Source organism: Chrysemys picta, chromosome 13 (genome assembly GCF_011386835.1).
Source record: "Chrysemys picta bellii isolate R12L10 chromosome 13, ASM1138683v2, whole genome shotgun sequence".
Lineage (NCBI taxonomy): Eukaryota > Metazoa > Chordata > Testudines > Emydidae > Chrysemys > Chrysemys picta.
The window spans coordinates 24,715,937-24,738,116 of record NC_088803.1 but is presented as its reverse complement, the minus strand read 5'-3'; the positions used below and the strand labels follow the sequence as shown (position 1 = coordinate 24,738,116).

The following is a 22,180-nucleotide window of genomic DNA, read 5'->3' as shown; positions in this document are numbered from 1 at the left end:
CTTACCCACAAGAACACCCCTTCTTTTCTTGCGATCCTCTGCTTTTTTCACTGTCCATCCTGTGGATAGAATGAGGCAGGGGTGTTTATGTGAGGAAAGACCGTTCTGTTCTACACATGCAGACGAGGGCTGCATTAGGACTGCAAGAACATTTCCTAACCTTTGAGTGCTTGACTTTGCAACATTAATATTCCTTTAACATATTATGTTATTTCCTAATTTTTTTAAAAAGCAAACTGGAAAAAAAAAATTGTCCTGTAGAACCAGAATGACCTCTTACATAGCTCATTAGCAAGGTGGGAACCAAGGACCTGTAGAGCGACAGTACAACCCTCTACTGATCAAGCTAAAAGAATAACTGATGGCAGTAGTAGACCACCCTTTTGAGGACCAGCTACTTGAGGGGAACATAACATGCAAATTTTAAACAGCAAACTTCTTTAAAAGCTTGATTGAGCATGTGTGAATGTTGATTTTCAGAGGCTTATAGCATGGACAAATCTGAATGAATTTTCATAAGGACAGCAAAAGGCACCTCCCTGACCCCAGGACAACACCTCTGCCACATATTGTGTTTTCCCCTAATCTTTCTCTCAGAAATGACAACCATTTTTGTTAAAACCTTACAAAAACCAAAACAAAATCAACAGTCTGAAGAAGAGCAAACATGGACATTTTCAGCCCAAAACAATTAAAGCTAGGAAAACTTATAATTAGGGCTCTCGATTAATCGCAGTTAACTAAAAAAAAAAAAAAATTAATCGCAATTTTACTCTCACTGTTAAAGAATAGAATCCCAATTGAAATTAAATATTTTTGGATATTTTTCTACATTTTCAAATATATTGACTTCAATTACAACACAGAATACAAAGTGTACAGTGCTCACTTTATATTATTATTGATTACAAATATTTGCATTGTAAAAATGATAAACAAAAGAAATAGTATCTTAATTCACCTCATGTAAGTACCATAGTGCAATCTCTTTATTGTAAAAGTGCAACTTACCAATGTAGTTGTTTTTTGTTACATAATTACACTCAAAAACAGAACAATGTAAAAATTGAGAGACTACAAGTCCATTCAGTCCTACTTCTTGTTCAGTCAACCGCTGAGACAAACAAGTTTGTTTACATTTACGGAAGATAATGCTGCCCGCTTCTTATTTACGATGTCACCTGAAAGTGAGAACAAGCATTCACATGGCACTTTTGTAGCAGGCATTGCAAGGTATTTACGTGCCAGATATGCTAAACATTTGTATGCCCCTTCATGCTTCGGCCAACATTCCAGAGGACATGCTTCCATGCTGATGACGCTCATTAAAAAAAAAAAAAAAAAAAGTGTGTTAATTAAATTTGTGAATTAACTCCTTGGGGGAGAATTGCATGCCCCCTGCTCTTTTACCTGCATTCTGCTATATATTTCATGTTATAGCAGTCTCAGCTGATGACCCAGCACATGTAGTTCATTTTAAGAACACGTTCACTGCAGATTTGACAAAACGCAAAGAAGGTACCAATGTGAGATTTCTAAGGATAGATACACTACTCAACCTAACGTTTAAGAATCTGAAGTGCCTTCCAAAATCTGAGAGGGTCAAGATGTGGAGCATGCTTTCAGATATCTTAAAAGAGCAACACTCGGAGGCGGAAACTACTGAACCCAAACCACCAAAAAAGAAAATCAACCTTCTGCTGTGGCATCTGACCCAAATGATGAAAATGAACATGCATCAGTCCGCACTGTTTTGAATCATTATCAAGTAGAACCTGTCATCAGCATGAACGCATGTCCTCTGGAATGGTGGTTGAAGCATGAAGGGACATATGAATCGTTAGCACATCTGGCACGTAAATATCTTGCGATGCCGGCTACGACAGTGCCATGCAAATACCTGTTCTCACTTCCAGGTGTCATTGTAAACAAGCAGCAGGCAGCATTATCTCCTGCAAATGTAAACAAATGTTTTTATCTCAGCGATTGGCTGAACAAGAAGTAGGACTGAGTAGACTTTTACTTTCTACATTTTTGCATTGTTTTATTTTTGAATGCAAGTTTTTTGTACATACAAATGTACAATTAAGTTCAACTTTCATGATAAAGGGATTGCACTACAGTATTTTTAATGGGGGAATTGAAAAATACTATTTATTGTTTTTTTACAGTGCAAATATTTGTAATAAAAAATCTAAAGTGAACACTGTACATTTTGTATTGTGTTGTAACTGAAATCAATATATTTGAAAATGTAGAAAACATCCAAAATATTTAATAAATGGTATACTATTGTTTAACAGCATGATTAATCGCACAATTAATTTTTTTAATTGCTTGGCAGCCCTAGTTATAACAACTGAAAAGAGGGGTTTATAATGGGAAGTGTTGTGCCATGCTGCCAACTCCACTCATAATGAAATTATTTTAAGAACAGGTAGGAAGAGGGACAGCACTTAGACTGTCCCAACTGCTACAGGTGACCAGCTTGAGATATATTAATCATTAAAAAGCAGTGGGAAATCACCCCGGATTACATGCCCCTGAAGAAGGTTTGACAGCTAAGGAGGTGATGGGACACACCAGCTCCAGTCCAGCATAAGCCAAGTCATACCCATCTGATGGCTGTCTAGAACAAATAATCTGGTAGGTTCTCAAGTTTAATTCCTAGAGGGTATCACAGAAATCTCCATTACATCTGGCAGTCTCAGCAAGATAGGCATCACACAGCTAACTCTTACTTCACCTTAGGCCTCTGAGTAGCCTGGATAGTTGCCAAAATAAATACCCAGCAGAAGGAACCCTCTGCCAGGTAATGACAGTGGAGTGGAAAACAGCAGAACACACCTACATATAAGTGACAGCCCTGCTGCTTTAGAGTCCCTGGGGGATAACAGCCTGGGATCTCTCACCCAGTCTCTGCCCTGCGTAAGTATTTATACATCAACAAGGTCCTAAAACAAAGGTGACCAAAGTGCAGCTCATGCGCCCACAGTCACACAGGATCCACGGTGCAGCTCTCACCTGGAGACACAGCCAGTCCCAAATTTGACTCTGAGCAACCTCCACTAGGAGCTCCGCATAGTATACATCTCCAAGTTAATCATGAGGGCAGATTCAAGACATTTTAGTCTCTGCAGCTTGGGCCCAGTCCTTGATGTTGATAAATTGGAGTGGATTCAGAGAAGAGCTAAGACAATGATTAAAGGATTAGAAAACATATCTTATCGTCACACAGTCGAGGAGCTCAATTTACTTAGCTTAACAAAGAGAAGGTTAAGGGGTGATTTGATTACAGCCTACAAATACCTACATTGGATAAAATGTTTAATAACGGGATCTCCAATCTAGCAGAGAAAGGTCTAACATGACCCAACGGCTGGAAGTTAAAGCTAGACAAATAAAAACTGGAAATAAGGAAGTGGTGAGAGTTCACCAATCCCTGGATCAATTTAGCAAGCGTTGTGGTGGATTCTCCATCACTGATGATTTTTAAATCAAGATTGGATGTTTTTCTAAAAGATCTGCTCTTAGAATTATTGTGGGGAAATTCTATGGCATGTACTATACAGGAGGTCAGACTAGATGATCACAGTGGTCCATTCTGAATGAAATGGTCCCTTATGCTTGAATAAGCAAAGAGTTGGTAACCAACCACTAGACCAGGATGAGTACAGTGATTGTAAAATGCTGGGGGAGATTAGAGAGGCTACAAAAACAGAAAACTCAATAATAAGGGGATAATTGAAATACCCCAATGTTGACTAGGAACATTTCATGTCAGGATGGGATGCAGACATAAAATTTCTAGACACCATTAATGACTACTTCTTGATTTAGTCCTGAGTGGAGCATAGGTTCTGGTCCAAGAGGTGACTATAGATGAACTGCTTGGTAAGAGCAACCATAATGTAGTTAAATTTAACATCCTTGTAACTGGGGAAATATCAAAGAAGCTCACCAGAGTAGCATTTAACTTCAAAAAGGAGAACCACACAAAAATGAGGAAGCTAGTTAAATGAAAATTAAAAGGAACAGTCACAAGAGTGAAATGCCTGCAAGCTGCATGGAAACTTTTTAAACACACCATAGTAGAGGTTCAAACTAAGAGGACCAAAAGAAAGCCACAACCATGGCAAAAAGAAAAGAGGTACTTAGAGGCAAAAAGGCATCCCTTTAAAAACTGGAAGTCAAATCCTACTGAGAAAAACAGAAAGCAGCATAAACTCTGGCAAGTCAAGTATAATTAGGCAGGTCAAAAAAGAAGAACAGGCCGAGGCAGAGTGTTGGGCTCTGGGCCAGAAATGAGGGGTTCAGGATGCCAGAGAGGGCCCCTGGCTGTTGCAGAGGGGTTCGGAGTGCAGGAGGGGGCTCTGGGCTGGGACTGAGGGTGTGAGCTCTGGGATGGGGCTAGGGATGAGAGGTTTGGGGTGCAGGAGTATGCTCTGGGTTGGGATCGAGGGGTACAGAGGGTGGGAGGGGGATCAGGCTGGGGCAGGGGGTTGGGGCCTGGGAGTGGGGCAGGTGTGCAGGCTCCGGGTGGCACTTACCTCAAGCAGCTCCCAGAAGCAGCTGCATGTCCTCCCTCTGGCTCCTATGTGGTTCCTGGCCAATGGGAGCTGCAGGGTGGCGTTTGGGGCAGGGGCAACGTGCGGAGCCCCCTGGCTTCCCCTCCACGTAGGAGCCAGAAGGGGACATGCCAGCTGCTTCCCGGGAGCCATGTAACATGGAGGCCAACAGGGAGCCTGCCAGCCTTGCTGTGTGGCACCATAAACTGGACAGTCAATGGCCCGGTCAGAGCCGCCAGGACTGCTTTTCAACTGGGTGTTCTAGTCCAAAACTGGACACTCAGTCACTCTAGTCCCAGATTGAGGTGGCAATGGAGGAGATTTTGGAACAAATTGATAAACTAAACAATAGTAAGTCACCAGCACCACATGGAATTTATCCAAGAGTTTTGAAGAAACTCAAATATAAAATTGCAGAACTACTAACTGTATTATATAAACCTAGGGCTAAAATCAGCCTGTGATTCAAGGATAGCTAATGTGACACCAATTTTTTTTAAAAAAGGCTCCTGAGGCGATTCTAGCAATTAGAGGCTGGTAAACTTAACTTTAGTACCAAGCAAACTGATTGAAACTATAAGAACAGAACAGAACATGATCTGTTGAGGACAAAAAGTCAACACAGCTTTTGTAAAGAGAATTCATGCCTCACCAATCTATTGGATTTCTTTGAGGGTGTCAACAAGCATGTGGATACGAGTGAACTAGTGGACTTGGACTTTCAGAAAGCCTTTGACAAAGTCCTTCACCAAAAGCTCTCAACCAAGTAAGTAGTCACAGAATAAGAGGAAAAATTCTCTCATAGATCAGTAACTGATTAAAGATAAGAAACAAAGAACAAGATTAAATGGTCAGTTTTCACAATGGAAAAAGAAACAGCAAGGTCCCCCAAAGATTTGTACTGGGATCTGTGCTTGTTCAACATATTCATAAATGATCCGGAAAAGAAGATGAAGAGGGAGGTGGGAAAATTTGCAGATAATACTAAATGACTGAAGATAAGTAAGTCAAAAGCTGACTACAAAGAGTTACAAAGGGATCTCACAAAACTGGGTGACTGAGCAATAAAATGGCAGATAAAATTCAATGTTGGTAAGTGCCAAGTAATGCACATTGGCAAACATTATTCAAACTATACATACAAAATGATGGGGTCTAGATTAGTTGATCTTGGCAGATAGTTCTCTGAAAACATCTGCTCAATATGCAGCGGCTGTCAAAAAAAAAAAAGCTAACGGAATGTTAGGAACCATTAGGAAAGGGATAGATAAGTAAATATAATGCCATGGTATGCCCACATCTTAAATACTGCATGCAGTTCTGGTCACCCCATCTCAAAGATGATATATTAATTAGAATTGCAAAATGTACAGAGAATAGCAAAGAAAATGATTAGGGATATGGAACAGCTTCCATGTGAGAAGAGATTAAAAACAGGGTTTTTTCAACCTCTCTCTTTCTGAGGCCCCCCTGCCCCAATATGCTATAAAAGTTCCACAGCCTACCTGTGCCACAACAACTGTTTTTCTGCATATCCAGTACATTAAAAGCCAGAGCCAGCATTAGAGGGTAAGAAGCAGGCAACTGCCTGGGGCCCCACGCCACAGGGGCCCCATGAAGCTAAGTTGCTTTGGCTTCAGCTTTCTGCAAGTCTAACGCTGGCCCTGCTCTCTGGTTTATTTTGGTGGATCGCCTGAAATCTGCTTGCAGCCTACAAGGGGACCCTGAGCCCTTGGTTGAGAGCTGCTGATTAAAAAGACTGGGACTGTTCAGTTTAGAAGAGAGACAACTAAGGCGGGGTATGATAGAGGTCTAGAACATTAAGAATGGTGTGGAATTAAAAAAAAAAAAAGTGTTATTTACCACTTCATATAACACAAGAACCAGAGGTCATCCAATGAAATTAACAGGCAGCACATTTAAAATATAAGGAAATACTTTGTCACACAACACAGTCCACCTGTGGACCTCACTGCCATGGGATGTTGTGCAGGCCAGAAGTAAAACTGGGTTAAAAAAAGAATTAGATAAGTTCACAGAGGATAGGTTCATGAATGGTTACTAACCAAGATGGTCAGGGACGCAACCCCGTGCTCTGGGTGTCCCTAAACCTCTGACTGCCAGAAACTGGGATTGGACAACATGGGACAAATCACTCAAACTGCCCTGTTGTATTCATTCCCTCTGAAGCATCTGGCACTGGCCACTGTCAGAAGACAGGATACTGGCTCGATGGACCATTGGTATGACCCAGTATGGCCATTCTTATGTTTTTAGAATATGAGGGTTGGAAGGGACCTCTGGAGGTCATCTAGTCCAACCTCCTGCTCAAAGCAGGACCAATCCCCAACTAAATCATCCCAGCCAGGGATTTGTCAAGCCTGACCTTAAAAACCTCTAAGGAAGGAGATTTCACCACCTCCCTAGGTAACCCATTCCAGTGCTTCACCACCCTCCTAGGGAAAAAGTTTTTCCTAATATCCAACCTAAACCTCCCCCACTGCAACTTGAGACCATTACTCCTTGTTTTGTCATCTGCTACCACTGAGAAATAGTCTAGACCCATCCTCTTTGGAACCCCCTTTCAGGTACTTGAAAGCAGCTATCAAATCCCCCCTCATTCTTCTCTTCTGCAGACTAAACAATCCCAGTTCCCTCAGCCTCTCCTCACAAGTTATGTGCTCGAGCCCCCTAATCATTTTTGATGCCCTCCGCTGGACTCTTCCCGATTTTTCCACATCTTTCTTGTAGTGTGGGGCCCAAAACTGGACACAGTACTCCAGATGAGGCTTCACCAATGCCAAATAGAGGGGAATAATCACATCCCGTCGATCTGCTGGAAATGCTCCTACTTATACAGCCCAAAATGCTGTTAGCCTTCTTGGCAACAAGGGCACACTGTTGACTCATATCCAGCTTCTCGTCCACTGTAACCCCTAGGTCCTTTTCTGCAGAAACTGCTGCCTAGCCACTTGGTCCCTAGTCTGTAGGGGTGCATGGGATTCTTCCATCCTAAGTGCAGGACTTGCACTTGTCCTTGTTGGACCTCATCAGATTTCTTTTGGCCCAATCCTCTAATTTGTCTAGGACCCTCTGTATCCTATCCCTACCCTCCAGCATATCTACCACTCCTCCCAGTTTAGTGTCATCTGCAAACTTGCTGAGGGTGCAATCCATGCCATCCTCCAGATCATTAATGAAGATATTGAACAAACCGGCCCCAGCACCGGCCCTTGGGGTACTCCACTTGATACCAGCTGCCAACTAGACATGGAAGCATTACTACCCGTTGAGCCCGATGATGTAGCCAGCTTTCTATCCATCTTATAGTCCATTCATCCAGCCCATACTACTTTAACTTGCTGGCAAGAATACTGTGGGAGACCGTATCAAAAGTTTTGCTAAAGTCAAGGAATAACACATCCATTGCTTTCCCCTCACCCACAGAGCCAGTTATCTCATCATAGAAGGCAATTAGGTTAGTCAGGCACGACTTCCCCTTGGTGAATCCATGCTGACTGTTCTTGATCACTTTCCTCTCCCCTAAGTGCTTCAGAATAGATTACTTGAGGACCTGCTCCATGATTTTTCCAGGGACTGAGATGAGGCTGTCTGGCCTGTAGCTCCCCAGATCCTCCTCCTTGCCTTTTTAAAAGATGGGCACTACATTAGCCTTTTCCAGTCATCCGGGTCCTCCCCAGATTGCCATGAGTTTTCAAAGATAATGGCCAATGGCTCTGCCATCACATCCACCAACTCCTTTAGCACCCTCGGATGCAGTGCATCCAGCCCCATAGACTTGTGCCCGTCCAGCTTTTTTAAGTAGTCCTGAACCACTTCTTTCTCCACAGAGGGCTGGTCACCTCCTCCCCATGCTGTACTGCCCAGTGCAGTAGTCTGGAGCTGACCTTGTTCGTGAAGACAGAGGCAAAAAAAGGATTGAGTACATTAACTTTTTCCACCTCCTCAGTCACTAGGTTGCCTCCCCCATTCAGTAAGGGCCCCATACTTTCCTTGACCTTCTTGTTGCTAACATACCTGAAGAAACCCTTCTTGTTACTCTTAACATCCCTTGCTAGCTGCAACTCCAAGTGTGATTTGGCCTTCCTGATTTCACTCCTGCATGGCTGAGAAATATTTTTACACTCCTCCCTGGTCATTTGTCCAATCTTCCACTTCTTGTAAGCTTCTTCTTGGGTTTTAAGATCAGCAAGGATTTCACTGTTAAACCAAGCTGGTCGCCTGCCATATTTACTATTCTTTCTATACTATTCTTTCTTCTGGCCTTAGAATCTATGAATCTCGCATGCTTGGCAAGTTGCCCCTGACCTACCATCTCCCAACTACAGATTTTCACTGCTGTCCCCTTTAAAGGCTTTCTGACCCAGATGCTATAACCAGGAGCAGGTGCATCAGTGGGCTCTACAATACTGGACACAGCACAGACTCTAGAAGGAAAGTTTTAGTCTCAGTCTCTGTCCAAACAGCAGGTTTCATTTCCTGAAGGGAAATCACACAGCATCACCGGAGAAAAGCCAAAGATTTAGAGAACGCACCCTGCTCTGAATGCAGTCTTGCAGAACTGCAAGCATATTGTACACACAGCTCCTACATGCTATGTTTGGGTCTAGAAATCAACGTGGGGAGAACCTCACTTGGCACATTCCAAGCAGGAAGCCCAACACCAAGAGCAGTTCATGCACAATAGTGGCCAATCCCATTCCTGCTGCAATAAATTAGTCTTTTTTGCATTTATTCTTTTTTATAGGGGAACCCCATATGGAAAAGCATAAGCACCCCTGGAATAAAACAATTACACACACTTTATTATGTGCTGTATTAAACTGCAACATTGTCAGCCAACTTTCTATTTAATCCATCTCTTGCATTTGTTTCGCTCTTCCACTTCTCTAACTATTGTGCTAAGGGCATGCATTCTCACTGCTCTAACCCACCTTCAACCTTCTGGCTGCTTTGGAAGTGCTGGCGTCCTGGGCCCCAGCGAACAGCTCCATGGCCTGTCTCAGTCACTGCTTAGAACTTCCCCAAGCAGCTGCAGACTGAAACAGACCAGGCAGTAAAAACTGACAAGACTCCAGTAAGTCTTTATTCTGCAGCTGCTTGGCCAAGCAGCAGCATAGGTACTGGGGTGAGCTGGGTGTAGACTCCGGTAGAGCCTGCCTCAGCTACATTCCATTCAGAACTGGAAGGGTTTTATTCACACCATGAGGGCTACAAGCTTTTTAAAACAGCTTAGTGCCTGCAGTAGTTGATAGCATGTGACCAAGAACACTCCTCCTTCAGCATGGAGGGGGGACAGAATGGGTTCAAGCCTTAAGCTGAGCACCCTCATTAGTTAATGTAGGATCCCCCACTTCCATTTTGTGCTCTTTGGAAGAGACAGCTGGCTTGTTTTTTCAAGGGGGAAAAAAAGAACATTTTTGTCTGGCGAAATGAAACTACAGCTAGGAAACCCCATGGGTCAATGCAAGTGACTAAGAAAAATGAAGGAGCCCCAACTGTGCCTCTGCAGACACGGCTGAGAGCCCTTACTTCAAAGCTTATGCCAATCTCTGTCTGAGAGATCAGGGTGAGCCCTAACGTGGGGACAGATCTCCCATTGTGGGATTCCTACACTTTCCTCTAGAGCATCCAGCACTGGGCCACTGTCAGACGCAGGACATTGGCTAGACCAGAGTTTCTCAAACTTTTGTACGGATGACCCCTTTAACATGGCAAGCCTCTGAGTGCCACCCCTCCTTATCAATTACAAAACACTTTTTTATGTATTTAACACCATTAATGCTGGAAGCAAAGCAAGGTTTGGGATGGAGGCTGACAGCTCATGACCCCCCATGTAATAACCTAGTGACCCCAAGGGGTCCCGACCCCCCGTTTGAGAACCCCTGGGGTAAATGGACCTGGGTCTGTGCCAGTCTGGCTACTGCTATGTTTCCAAGACATCACAGCTAGATGGGTAGGAGTCCTCCCCTGTCCAGACACAGGAGCAGAGTTGATACACTAATGCTGGCAACACCACAGCAGCTTCAGAGTGCCACTAAAGATCATATGGAATTTCTTCTAGACAAAGGGTGCTAACCACTGAGTCATGACACTGTGCACCCCCTCCCTCTCCAAAGTACCTCCTGCAGTTTCCATCCCAGAGAAGTGATTTTGTGAAGGCATAGCAACACAGACATGCACAGCACTTCAGAGACACTCAGCAGACCCAGTTCAAGCCCCAAAAAGGGGACAGGTTAGACTCCACAGACAAGAGGGGCAGATAAAGAAGGGACAAGGACTGTACAAAAAAGGGCATGAGGGTACTGATTTTGAAAGAAACAACCTGTGTCTTGGCTCGCACTCCAGAAAGAGCTGCAGTTTAAGAGTGAAGTCTCATTTCATACCTGGATTGCTCCAGTGTATGTAGCAACAGACCCTCCACACAACAGAGTACCGTGAGCAGTGTCTACACGGGAGAGACCCAGCACTGAAATGGCCAAGGGAGCTGCAGGTCAGAATGGAGGTGGGCTGGCAGAATGGTGTGCTGCAACTAGCCTAAGACGCTTGGGATGCTGAAAGCATCCTGCTCTGCCCGGTGAGCAGTCTGTACTTGTGCTTATGGCCCCCGTGAATGCAGGCCAGGAACTACAACTTAGGCCCAGAAAACACGCTGCGAAGGACAATTATAACGCTGTCACTTTAAGCCTCTGGCCTGTTTCTGGACAGCAGGAGCCCAAGGTAGGGTTACCATATTTTGAGTGTCCAAAAAGAGGACACTCCACAGGGCCCCAGCCCCGCCCCCAGCCCCGCCCCCCATCCCAACTCCGCCCCCTCCCCTGCTTTCCGCGAACATTTGATTCGCGGGAAGCCTGAAGCAGGCAGCAGGTAAGCTGGGAGGGTAGGGCGAGGAGGCGCAGTCCAGTCTGGCCCCCTCCGGCGGCCAGCCCCAGCGTCTCCAGCCTGGCTCGGCTCGGCTCGAGCCCTGGGGTGCGGGCCCCGGGCCAGCACTGCCCGCCCCAGCCCCAGCCCCTGGCCCAGCGCACCCCCGGCCCCGGGCGGCCCAGCGCACCCCCTGGCCGTCCAGCACCGCCGGCCCCCGGCCGCCCGGCGCACCCCCCAGCGCCCCCCCCGGCCGCCCAGCACCGGCGGCCCTGCGCACCCCCCGGCGGGCCAGCCCCCCGGCCCAGCGGCACCGGATTTTCCCGGACATGTTCGGCTTTTTGGGATTTCCCCCCAGACGGGGATTAGAGTCCCAAAAAGCCAGACATGTCCGGGAAAATCCGGACGTATGGTAACCCTAGCCCAAGGGACTGAGGGGCTGAGTCTGCATCAAGCACCCTGCAGGCTCTGATCAGTCCACACATACACAGCAGGGAGAAATCAACCTCAGATAGGAGCCTCTTCAAGCAGCACATACCCCTCAGGCCACTGCCAGGTTGGCTGCAGCTCCCTGGGCTGGGGGAGCAGGGAAAGAGTCCCTTCCCCCAGAACTCCAAACCACTCCCTTCCTGTTTAATAACTCACCTTGCTGCTCTTTAACCGGGCCAGCTCCTAGCCTGGCCCTCCCTGTAAGACATTAATCCCTTCCCTTCTTCCCCCCCCAGTGAGGTATGTGGGTAGTCCCGTCCCCCCCAAGTGAACACACATTATTTCTAACCCTGGCAGTCTAAGAGAAGGCAGATCTAAAACAAAACAAAACCCCATATAGCTCCGGCCATCCCCACCCTCAGCCCCCACCCCACGGTCAGTGGGTGCTATCTCCCCCAGTCACAGCAAAGCTCAGTGCCGTGCCCACTGAGAGATAACACGGGGCCTGGGCTGTCAGTGGTGCATAACCAGAACACCAACCTTGAGAGCAAAAACATGGAGTGCAGGCTGACCTATGCGGTCACCACCTTGGTTGTGGATGGTCACAGGATGAATGTCTCAGGACTTCTACACAAGGGAGATGTTCATATCGGTGTCTTTGCTGGGCCCTCTCCATCCCAGCAGCATCCCAGAAACTGCCGGAGCTGTTACACTAGGCCATGGCAGAGAAACAGCACCTCTTATCTCCACACTGACCAGGAACACAGGACTGGCGCTCTCAGGACTCCCCATTATATGGGCTGGGAAACCTAATCCAACCAGACTCTTCAGTGCCCATTGTATAGCACCCCAAAGTGTGCCAGGGCCCTCACCCCAATCTAAAGAGACAACAGGGGATTGGACCCATACAAAGCAAGTGAATACAGGAGATAAGTGTCATTGGAAGTGAGGTGAGGGACAAAGCATCTCAGCTGTGATCTGCTTCAAGGATGGGTCCAGGGCAGGAATAGCAGGGGAGTGCAGCTAAGAATCAGTAACGTGGGCCCAGCTCTGGGACATCAGGAGCTACAGGTCAGAGTTTGCAGGGTGATCAGCAGAGCTGTGTGCTGGATCCCATCTGACAGAATGGTGTACGTGTAGGGAAACACAGATTCCCAGACCGCTAATACCTACCCATCGGGAGGGATGCTCCCACTGCCATCGACTGTTCCATGCCATGGCAGCTGTTCTGTCAGAGATGTCAGTTAGAAAAGCTAACTGCAACCAAACACAATGAGGCTGGGCCCTAGGCACAAATACAACATAGATAATAAAGAACTGCCATCTGAACCTAACACACATGCCTGGCAAGGCTGTCAGCAAGAGCTGCTGGTGCAAACCAGGTGTTAGTGGACATGCAGCGGGCCCTGGGTACCTGCCTTGACAGTCTGCTTGGCTTCTCTAAGACCCTCTTTGATTCACTGAACAACAAAAGGAAAGGCCCACACAGCCTCCTGGGGCTGTTTTGTTCCTGCTACCTTATCAGCTCTTGTTCCCAGGCAGGACTGCCCAGCTGGACATGTCTCAGCCAGCAAAGCCGCTGGAGCTTGAAGCCAGGGTACCTCTGGTGCAATCCAGTGGGAGGAACTCAAAAAACTACATTCCTGTGGTTTGAGTGGTGAGAGGGACTCTGCTAAGGAAGATGCATTGGAGGAGATCGCTCAGTGTCTGCAAATAGCAATGGGGCACAGCTAAGATGGATGGCTATTTCCCTCCCTCCTTCCCCCCTCCCCACTTAACCAATGCAGCATATCAACATGCCAGGAGGGCAGCAGGGCCCAGCAAAGCCTCTCCTTAAGGGGAAGCAATGCCCCCCACAGCCGTTACGGTACTGCAGGGCTCTCAAACTTCACTGCACCATGATCCCCTTCTGACAACAAAAATTACTACATGACCCCAGGAGGGGAGACTGAGCTTGCCCAAGCCCTGCTGCCCCAAGTGGGAGGGGCCAAAGCCCGAGCCCTGCTGCCCTAGGAGGGGCAGGGGGAAGAGAAGCGTCAAAGCCAAAACCCAAGGGCTGAAGCCCCAGGCAGGGGGTCTGTAACAGACCTGGCTCGGGCTTCAGCTTCAGCTCTGGATAGTGGGGCTCAGGCTTTGGTCCCAGCAAGTCTAAGCCAGCCCCAGTGACCCCATTAAAATAGGATCACAACCCATTTTGGGGTCCCGACCCACAGTTGGAGAAGCACTGCACTACTGCATACTCGCCATTCTACAGGACGCTGGAGCCTGGCAGAGGCATCTGTTCACCATTAGGAGTTATTCCGTTTCCAGGCTGTCCATTTATGCATCCCTGGCAGCAGCAGAACCTGCCTCTCCCCACAGTTTCTTTCTGCAGCAGAATTTGTTTATGTATCTGCAGCTGCTCAGTGCATTCACTGTGGGAATCCAAGCTAAAACTCCAGCCTTGTGCAGCAGAGAAGTAGCCCCACTGCATTCCCATTGCACTGCCTGAGGAATCAAAGGGGGCCCAGACCTCCTAGAAATGGCCAATCTGGAGCAAAGACTTGAATTCCCAGCACCAGGGCTCTGCAGTCCCCTCCCCCAGACCCTGTTTCATTCCTAAATTTGGGTGGAGAAGGGATGGGATTATTTGGTTGCAACTTTTTCAAGTGAAAAATAACCAAGCAGTCCAGTGAAAGGAAGGGGCAGCATTTCCAGGCAGAGGGCTGGGAGCCTGTAACCTCACTACAAGGTCAAGGCAGAAGAATCTCCCTCTCCAGTGAGCAGGATGTGGAGATAGAACCTCTTGGGGCAGATGTCCACACATACACACTCCCAGTGCAGCCAGGCCCCCGCCACATCCCCAATTCCTAGGAGTTGTAGGCATGCACTTTAGCTTCTCAGTGAGCCGAGTGCTCCTCTTTTCATTGCTGGCCTCTTCATCCTAGCAGCTGCTCTTACAGTGCATATTCTCTGCTTCCTGGATCAATGCCACCAGCAGAAACCTGGTAGGAATAAGTCCACTGGCCCAGCCAATATTATACCAGGGATGGGGGTGGGCAACTGCAGCATGTGTTCTGAGCAACCCAATCGACTGGCAAAGGAGGAGTCGGAGTTCAGAAGCAAAGGGATCCCTTTTCTGGGGAGCAAATGCCCCTCGGAGCTCCATGAGCGCAGCCTGGGCCGGGGTCTCTCAGAGTGCTGTGCAAGCGCACAGAAATGGGGAAAATGACATTTAATGCTTCAGGGTTGTTGTGGTCTCCTAAAATATTCTGAACTTAAATCTGGAGATACTTCACAGCACTGCCTGCAGCTGAACATTCAGGCTTGGCATTCTAGGTCGTTTGAGAAAAACAGGATCTTGGCTACACCATGCACTGTCCCCTGCTGGCCAACCCATGCAGTAGCACTGACATCATCCCTGGGACCCAGCTCTCGACAAGCATCTGCTGGGAAAGGAAGCAGCAGCATGTCACAATGCAGATGAGAAACAGTACTCACAACAGACAGGCAAAAAATAACCACACATTCCCTCTCAATTTGGTGACAGCAAACCCTGCAGAACACAGGACATTTGACAGCTTTAGAAAATACTGCTAAAGCATCCTCCAAAAGAGCCTTTCCATCGTAAAAACGATAGTCTCAAGCCCTATGCTCTTTCCTACCTCTGAGCTCCTACTGACAAACAATACCTTTACTCCAAACAGAGTTACGACCCTGAAAAGGGAAACACACCTGAGACTCCAGGGCATCCACTAGGGACTATGCTGTTGATTTTACATGGAAGGTATCCAGATACTATGGTGATGAGCCACAGTAGGAAATTGATAAATTAGGTGTTTCTTACCCCAACACCACAAGCTGTGTTAACTAATCTACCGTTCTCTGAGCCTCACAACTCTCCCACCAGGTCCACGCAACAGAAATGTTCATCCTGCTATTTGCAGTGTCTCTGAATACAGTGCCTTAACTGGGTTTCTGCTCTACTGCCTTAATACACCAGTTATTTTAGAACAGGATAATAGCATAAACCTTCCTGGGAACCTTCCTCACCTCACAGTGAAAACTGCAATGAGCCAGGAGTCTGAGCAGGACATCTCAGCTCAAGGGAGAGGAAAACCACCAAACAAGGAAGAGGGTTAGACCTATGTCTTCACACGACAAGGCACGCAGCAATGAGTACCAAGCCTACTGGATAATCTGACAGTTGGAGAGGGGACATAGATAGTGTACCTCACCCTGGGAATGGGTAGGAAAGCTGATCTGTAGGCTTGCGGTAAATTAAGTTCTATTATTTGGTTAAGAAGCTACTCAAATGAAAGCAAACATTGCCCTGCAACAGCCCTGAAAATCTTCATCCCCCCATTGTTCACTTCTTGTGCCCTGCACTGCTGCACTTCCCAGGCTGAGGGGACCTCACGGCATCTCCCAGGGCGGGGATGGACACCAGCGCTAGTCACCAGGGAGGTGAGAATGACAGCAGGGTTTCTGAAACCTACTCGCACTAACTGTGCTGCACACCCAGCTTTTGGAAGGAATCACTCCTCTTCTCCTATGTTACAGTGAGTCCTCCGCCACGGTAACACTGAACCGACCCAAACACTGCCCCCCCACAACACACACTCCACCGGTATCCTAGCTTAGTGCCAGCTACATTTCTCTCCCCTCGCCCACCCTCAGCATCTCCTACTCAGCTGCCCTTCTGGTGGGGAGCAGCCAAGTATGTCACAGGTTTCTCCTTCAACTGAACCCAACTCTAGTGTCTTTAAATCAGCTGGCCAAATCAGGCTCCAGACAATGGCTTGTGGGTCCCAGGCAGTTTAATCCGGTGTGGATTTTAATCCTCAGCAGCAGCAAGGGAAAACTGAAAAAGCAGCTCTGTGCAGCCCAGCAGCTGTGCTGACAGTAAAAGGGAGCTGGCAGGTGAGAGACAGCCAATCGCAGCCCCTGCCCTGCAGCTGGGGCACTGCAGCTTTGAGCCACCTATTCCAAGCAGGCCTGGATGGCACGGTGGCAAGAACGCCAGCAGGCAGGCTCCAGCAGCAAGTGATGGCAGACATCCCTGAACCTGAGAGGAGGCTCGGCCCCGAGGTCCACGGGCCACCATCTCAGTCCTTCTATGCGAGAACTACCTAGCATATGGCAGTTGCTTTGCTTCCCCTCTGACTTCTCACAATCAGCAGCCACAGGATCATGAAATTATGGTGGTTTGAAATCACCATTCAATGCATGCTCATAAAAATGCCCACCTTCTCCCAATGCAGAGTTACAGCAGGTGGGGCTGCACCCACATCTCTCCATGATGGTACCAATGAAATGAAGTCCCAGAGGAGCAATCTAGCACCCAAATGTCAGGAGGCGCCACAAATTCATTTTCTGTTCCAGCATTAGCACAGCCATGTTGCACAGATGTCGCATTTTCTCTGACTGCTCTCCTCCTTAAGTATGAATGCATTCCATTGTGGAAGTTCATCTATGTCACCATGTAGACAGGCTGCCTTAACCCTTCATGTTCTCAGCAACCAAATTCTGATATGCTCTGTTTCTGAATGTTACGTTGAACGTAGTCCATGAAAAGTTGGCAGAAAACACACAGGGGAGTGCCTCTCCTCCAGCACAACAGGCAGGGAGGAGTCTAAGCATGTGTAACTGGTGACAGGGGTGGGGGAAAGTGGCTGTTAAATCTGTTCCTCCCTCTCTGGGAGCCCACCCAGCCCCTTGCAGCAAGGTGGGAGGAGCCATCAATCCCACATTTTACTCTCCTTGGAACCCAGAGGTTTCCACTGAGCAAGTCCTCTAGGAGCCAGGGGTTCTCAAACTGGGGGTCATGACCCCTCGGGGGTCACAAGGTGGCTGCGTGGAGGTCACAAGCTATCAGCCCCACAGGGCCAACAGGCTGGAGCCTGGCCATGCATGCAGCTGATGGGCCCAAGCCCTGTTTAATTACATTAAATTACTCCTCCCCCTATTTTTAATTTTAAAAGGGGGGGTGTCACACCGAGATGCTTGCTGTATGGGCCACCAATACAAAAAGTTTGAGTATCACTGAGCTAGAGCCAACACTTAATAGTGCACATGTTGCTCCCAAACCGAGGGCAGCGCAGAGACAGGCCATCGATGGAAACATCCCGGATCTGCAGAGTTACAGGCAGGGCCGGCTCTACCATTTTTGCCGCCCCAAGCAAAAAAAAAAAAAAAAGCCGCTCGGACTGTGCCGCTCCAAGAATGGACGGAATGCCGCCCCCGGCATGTGCTTCCTCCGCTGGTGTCTGGAGCCGGCCCTGGTTACAGGCTGCTGCCCCCCAATCCACACTGCCTTTAAGTGGGAGGGAAGGCCGCAGCTGCACTCAGGTCGAACCTTGCAGAGCTTTCCCTGGGGGAGCAGAAGAGAAACGCATGCACCCTCTGCAGACAGTAAGTCCACATTCCCAGATATGGGTGATTTTAGCATCTCATTTCCTACCTTTAATTTTTTTTTTTTTTTTTTTTTTAAATATACAAATTGTAGCTGACTCTTGCAAAGATAGAAACTTCCTGCATGCAGTGGGAGGGCAGAACATCTTGGGAGCACCCACTTCTGTGACCATGCCATTAACACATGCCCTGGCACAGCATTTATAGGACCTACACAGGACCTCCATGAAGGCAGCAGGGCTGTGGAATGTGCTAGGAGCTGGTGAAAGTGAAATTGGAGCTCCTTGGATAGGGAGCCAGAGAATGACCAGCTCACCTGCCAAGATAAGACAGCCAAAGAGAAGCCTGGACCCTGATTTCCACCTTCTCCTCATTGTCCTGGGAATCCACACCCCAATCAGCTGCTTTGAGCGCCTGGGGCTTGTGTCCCAGAGAGCCCAGAGGCCTCCCCATGCCAGCAGGGGGTAGGTGCTGCAGACATGGAGAAGGAAGAGCCCTTCCAAGCTAAGTTCCCGGTAAGTTGCGCAGCCACAAGGCAGGCAGGAGAGGGGAGCCCCTGCCCCAACCCTGCCAGATTTGCCACGGCCAGGGAGAGGCGCCTCTCACCCAGCAGTGGGCTGAGGGGTGGGTGGGGAGTCCTCTCTCCCCACTGCAGCCCTGGGGCAGTCTGCACCCCAAACCCCTCAGACCCAGACCCACCCCAGAGCCTGCACCCCTAGCCAGAGCCCTCACTCCCTGCAACCAACCCTCTGCCCTAGCCCTGAGCCCCCTCCCGCACCCCAAAACCCGCATCCCCCCACACTCCAATCCTCTGCCCCAGCCCTGAGCCCCCGCCCACACTCCAAACCCCTCAGCCCCACCCCCACCACACATCACCTCCATATTGATGCACATAATTTTTTACATCCATGTGCAGAATAAATTTTGTTAGAGGGAACACTGCTCCCAGGTTCAGGGGCTAGGGCACTCTGAGCCAGAAGTCAGAGTCAGCATGGGCACTAATGCGCTCATAAAGCACAAAGGGTCGGGAGGGGCTAGGTTAGGAAGCAGGCTCAGGGCAAGCTGTGTAGGGTGACAGCATTCTTGCCAGGATACCCATGCACGCACACATATGCAGTCTCCCACAAAGCACAGCTTCCCAGGTTTGAAGTGCCTTTCCACTCTGAGTTGTCTGTAAAAACAACACCTCCTTACTGCACAGATCTGCTGCCTGGGTATACTGGGGCAGAGCTGCAATGCTAGCTACCCAATAAATAATTGTATGCTGCTTTTAACTGCTGTCATCCCTGCAGCATCAACAGCTCTAGAGACTTTCCAGCTCATGCATCGTGGGAAATGTTAAATGAACTCCAACCTCTGGGCCACCGGCACAACCCCACTGAAGGCCTTGCCCAGGTGTCACCAACAGCATCATTCAGCTCAGAGAACCTTTATTACTGGCAATGGTGCACAAGCAGGACAGTATTCAGCTTGGATCGCAGACCCTCAGTGGAGTTTACAGAGCTTGCTGGTAAAGCCCCTTTTGTACACCCAGGAAATCTGACTGGGAGTCATAATGAATGTGGAGCCCCACAGTGCCATGTTGTCACTTTTCAGAACAGAACCACAAGGTAACAATTACACTGCAGTAAGACCCACAGCACAGCCTTGTCTGGCCAGGTCAGCTGACCCGGCCTTGCAGGGCTTAGGCCACAGGACTAAAAACTGCAGTGTAAACATTCGGATTCAGGCTGGCGCCCAGGCTCCAGTCAAAGCCAGAACATCTATACTGCAAATTTTAATCCCATAAACCCAAACCTGAGTCATTTGACCCAGGATCCAACACCCAGTGCCACAGGTTTTTCGTTGCAATGTAGACATACTCAAGATGGTTTACTGAGCACGTGCGGTATTACTAGTTTCAATCGACCATTACTTCAAATTACAATTACTTAAATCCATTTTCCTCACACTCCACAAAGGCTCCACTCCCTATGGAGGGACAATAATAGCCACAATTCAACCTTCAAACTTCAGCTACTTTTGATACAGCTTTATCACAAAATAGAGTGACAACAACATTTTGTTGTTGTTTGAAAGGAAAAGGATTGTATTTCTGCTGGCCTGATGCACAACCCTGAGCTTTAACCTGAGAGGTTGGACAGCAATGCCACACTCCTGCTGAAGCAGGGAGCAAACTTAGGTGTCTTGACTTCTATTTCCATCTCCACCACGAATTCAGTGTGTGGTCTTATGTATGTTACTTAGACCAAAGTTTTCCACTTGAGACACATGCTTTCCAGAGGTGCTGAGCACCTGCAGCTCCCCTGAAGATTATTAGTCAAGGGCACAGCACCTCTGAAAAAAAATCAAGCATTACATGTCCCAAGTTGGGCACCCACAGACTGGAACACCCCAAATCACAGGCCACTTTTGAAAATGTTGGCCCTCCCCTCCCAGGTCCTATCGTCCACTCAGTACACCGGATGTCAGGTGTCAGAAAGGAGAAAATTCTCATGTGGCTGCACTCAGCACCCAGTTTCCACAATAAATGACGCAACAAAGCACAGCAGGGGAGAAGCACCCTCTGTTCCTCAATTCCCTCATCTGTAAAATGGGGATAAAAATACCTTACCTCATGGGAGGCTGAAGAATTGAACTAACGTTTCTAGCATGCATTGAGATTCTTGGCTATAGACATCAGTATCCTGCCTGTCTCTGACACTGCAGAAGAGTGCAACCCCTGCTGGGAGATCTGGATAGGGATGACCTTACCCCCACAAGTGAATCACAGAAATAGTTATTCCATATTTTACTGCCCAGATTCTCCTCTAGTAAATATTTACCAGGTTGCACAAGCTGATCATGGCAGACAGCCTTTAAATCGGTCTACATTAAGGCCATTTAGCTGGTTTTTAGATTGTAAACTCTGCAGGGCAGAGACATTCTTTCTGTTAGATGTGTACACAGTGCCTAGCAAAATAGGAACCCTGCTCTCTGATGTGTCACTGCAGTACAGACAGCATAGTGAGTACAAGCCTTGTTCTGCTTTTGTGGAGTGCACTACACACCAGAGACTCGCACAGTGGAACTGCAGGAGGAATTCTTTCTAAGAGCACTCTCTCCGTTCTCCTCCCCTGTACCTCTCTGGGCTCTATGCTGCATACTCTTATGATGGGGCAATGTGCTTTGCGCACACAGTATGTTATCTGCAGAATGTGTGCTGTGCATTTTGAATTGTTATTGATAAGCCAGGTTAAAGTAGCCTTGAGAAGTGAGGGCACTTTATGCAAGGCAGGGTCAATGCTGCCACTGTAAGCTCCTGTTCCCAGGGGCCTAGATTATAGCCTGGACATTAAATTTCAGCCCTGAGCAGAATTATACGTATAGGCTCACATGCAGGAATTTGGGGGTTAGAGGAGGCAGGAAAAGTTATGACGATGCCAGAAACACAAGGACACCTGCCATGGCACTAGCCACCCCAAATAAGGAGACAGGTGGCAGCAGCACTATGGCCCCACGCCCTCTGCATCCACCTGCACACCTGGCTCCCAGGACAGGGAGCCCACTTCGTTCCCTCTCCTGCACTCAGGGAGGTGCTTTGTCTAACTTGGGTAGCTTTTCTCCAGGAGCCTGTTCTGGCGGTGCTATTCATGCTTCCCCCTACTGGGGGTGTAGCTCACAGACACCACACAGCCTGATGACATTCATTACCAGGCATACTGTCCATGTGACAGCAGAGGGGCAGGCAACCACTGTAGAGACCCAGGATTTGAAATAGTCAATCTTACATAGATGTACCACAGTCTGTGCCATGTTTGAGGGGCTTCCTGACTCTCTGCTGCTTTTTAGCCTCCCTTGTACTAGGTAAAACAAAAAAAAACATGAGATGAAGAGAAGCTAGCACGGAAGGATTAATCCAAGATGGC

The 22,180-nt window shown here is 48.0% G+C and overlaps 1 protein-coding gene across 12 annotated transcripts in view; it reads right to left on the bottom strand.

The window, feature by feature from the left end:
- CHD6 (chromodomain helicase DNA binding protein 6) overlaps positions 1-22,180 on the bottom strand; it is a 203,331-nt gene that overhangs the window by 169,961 nt on the left and 11,190 nt on the right. For 2 of the 12 annotated variants that reach the window (XM_065565654.1, XM_065565657.1), the window contains exon 2: positions 6-59. The exons of 9 other annotated variants lie outside the window; for them this stretch is intronic. The gene's annotated coding sequence lies outside the window, so the exon portion shown is untranslated. Of the gene's footprint in view, positions 1-5; positions 60-3,024; positions 3,191-22,180 lie in introns of all 12 variants that reach the window. One more of the 12 variants, XM_065565655.1, reaches the window with a different exon arrangement.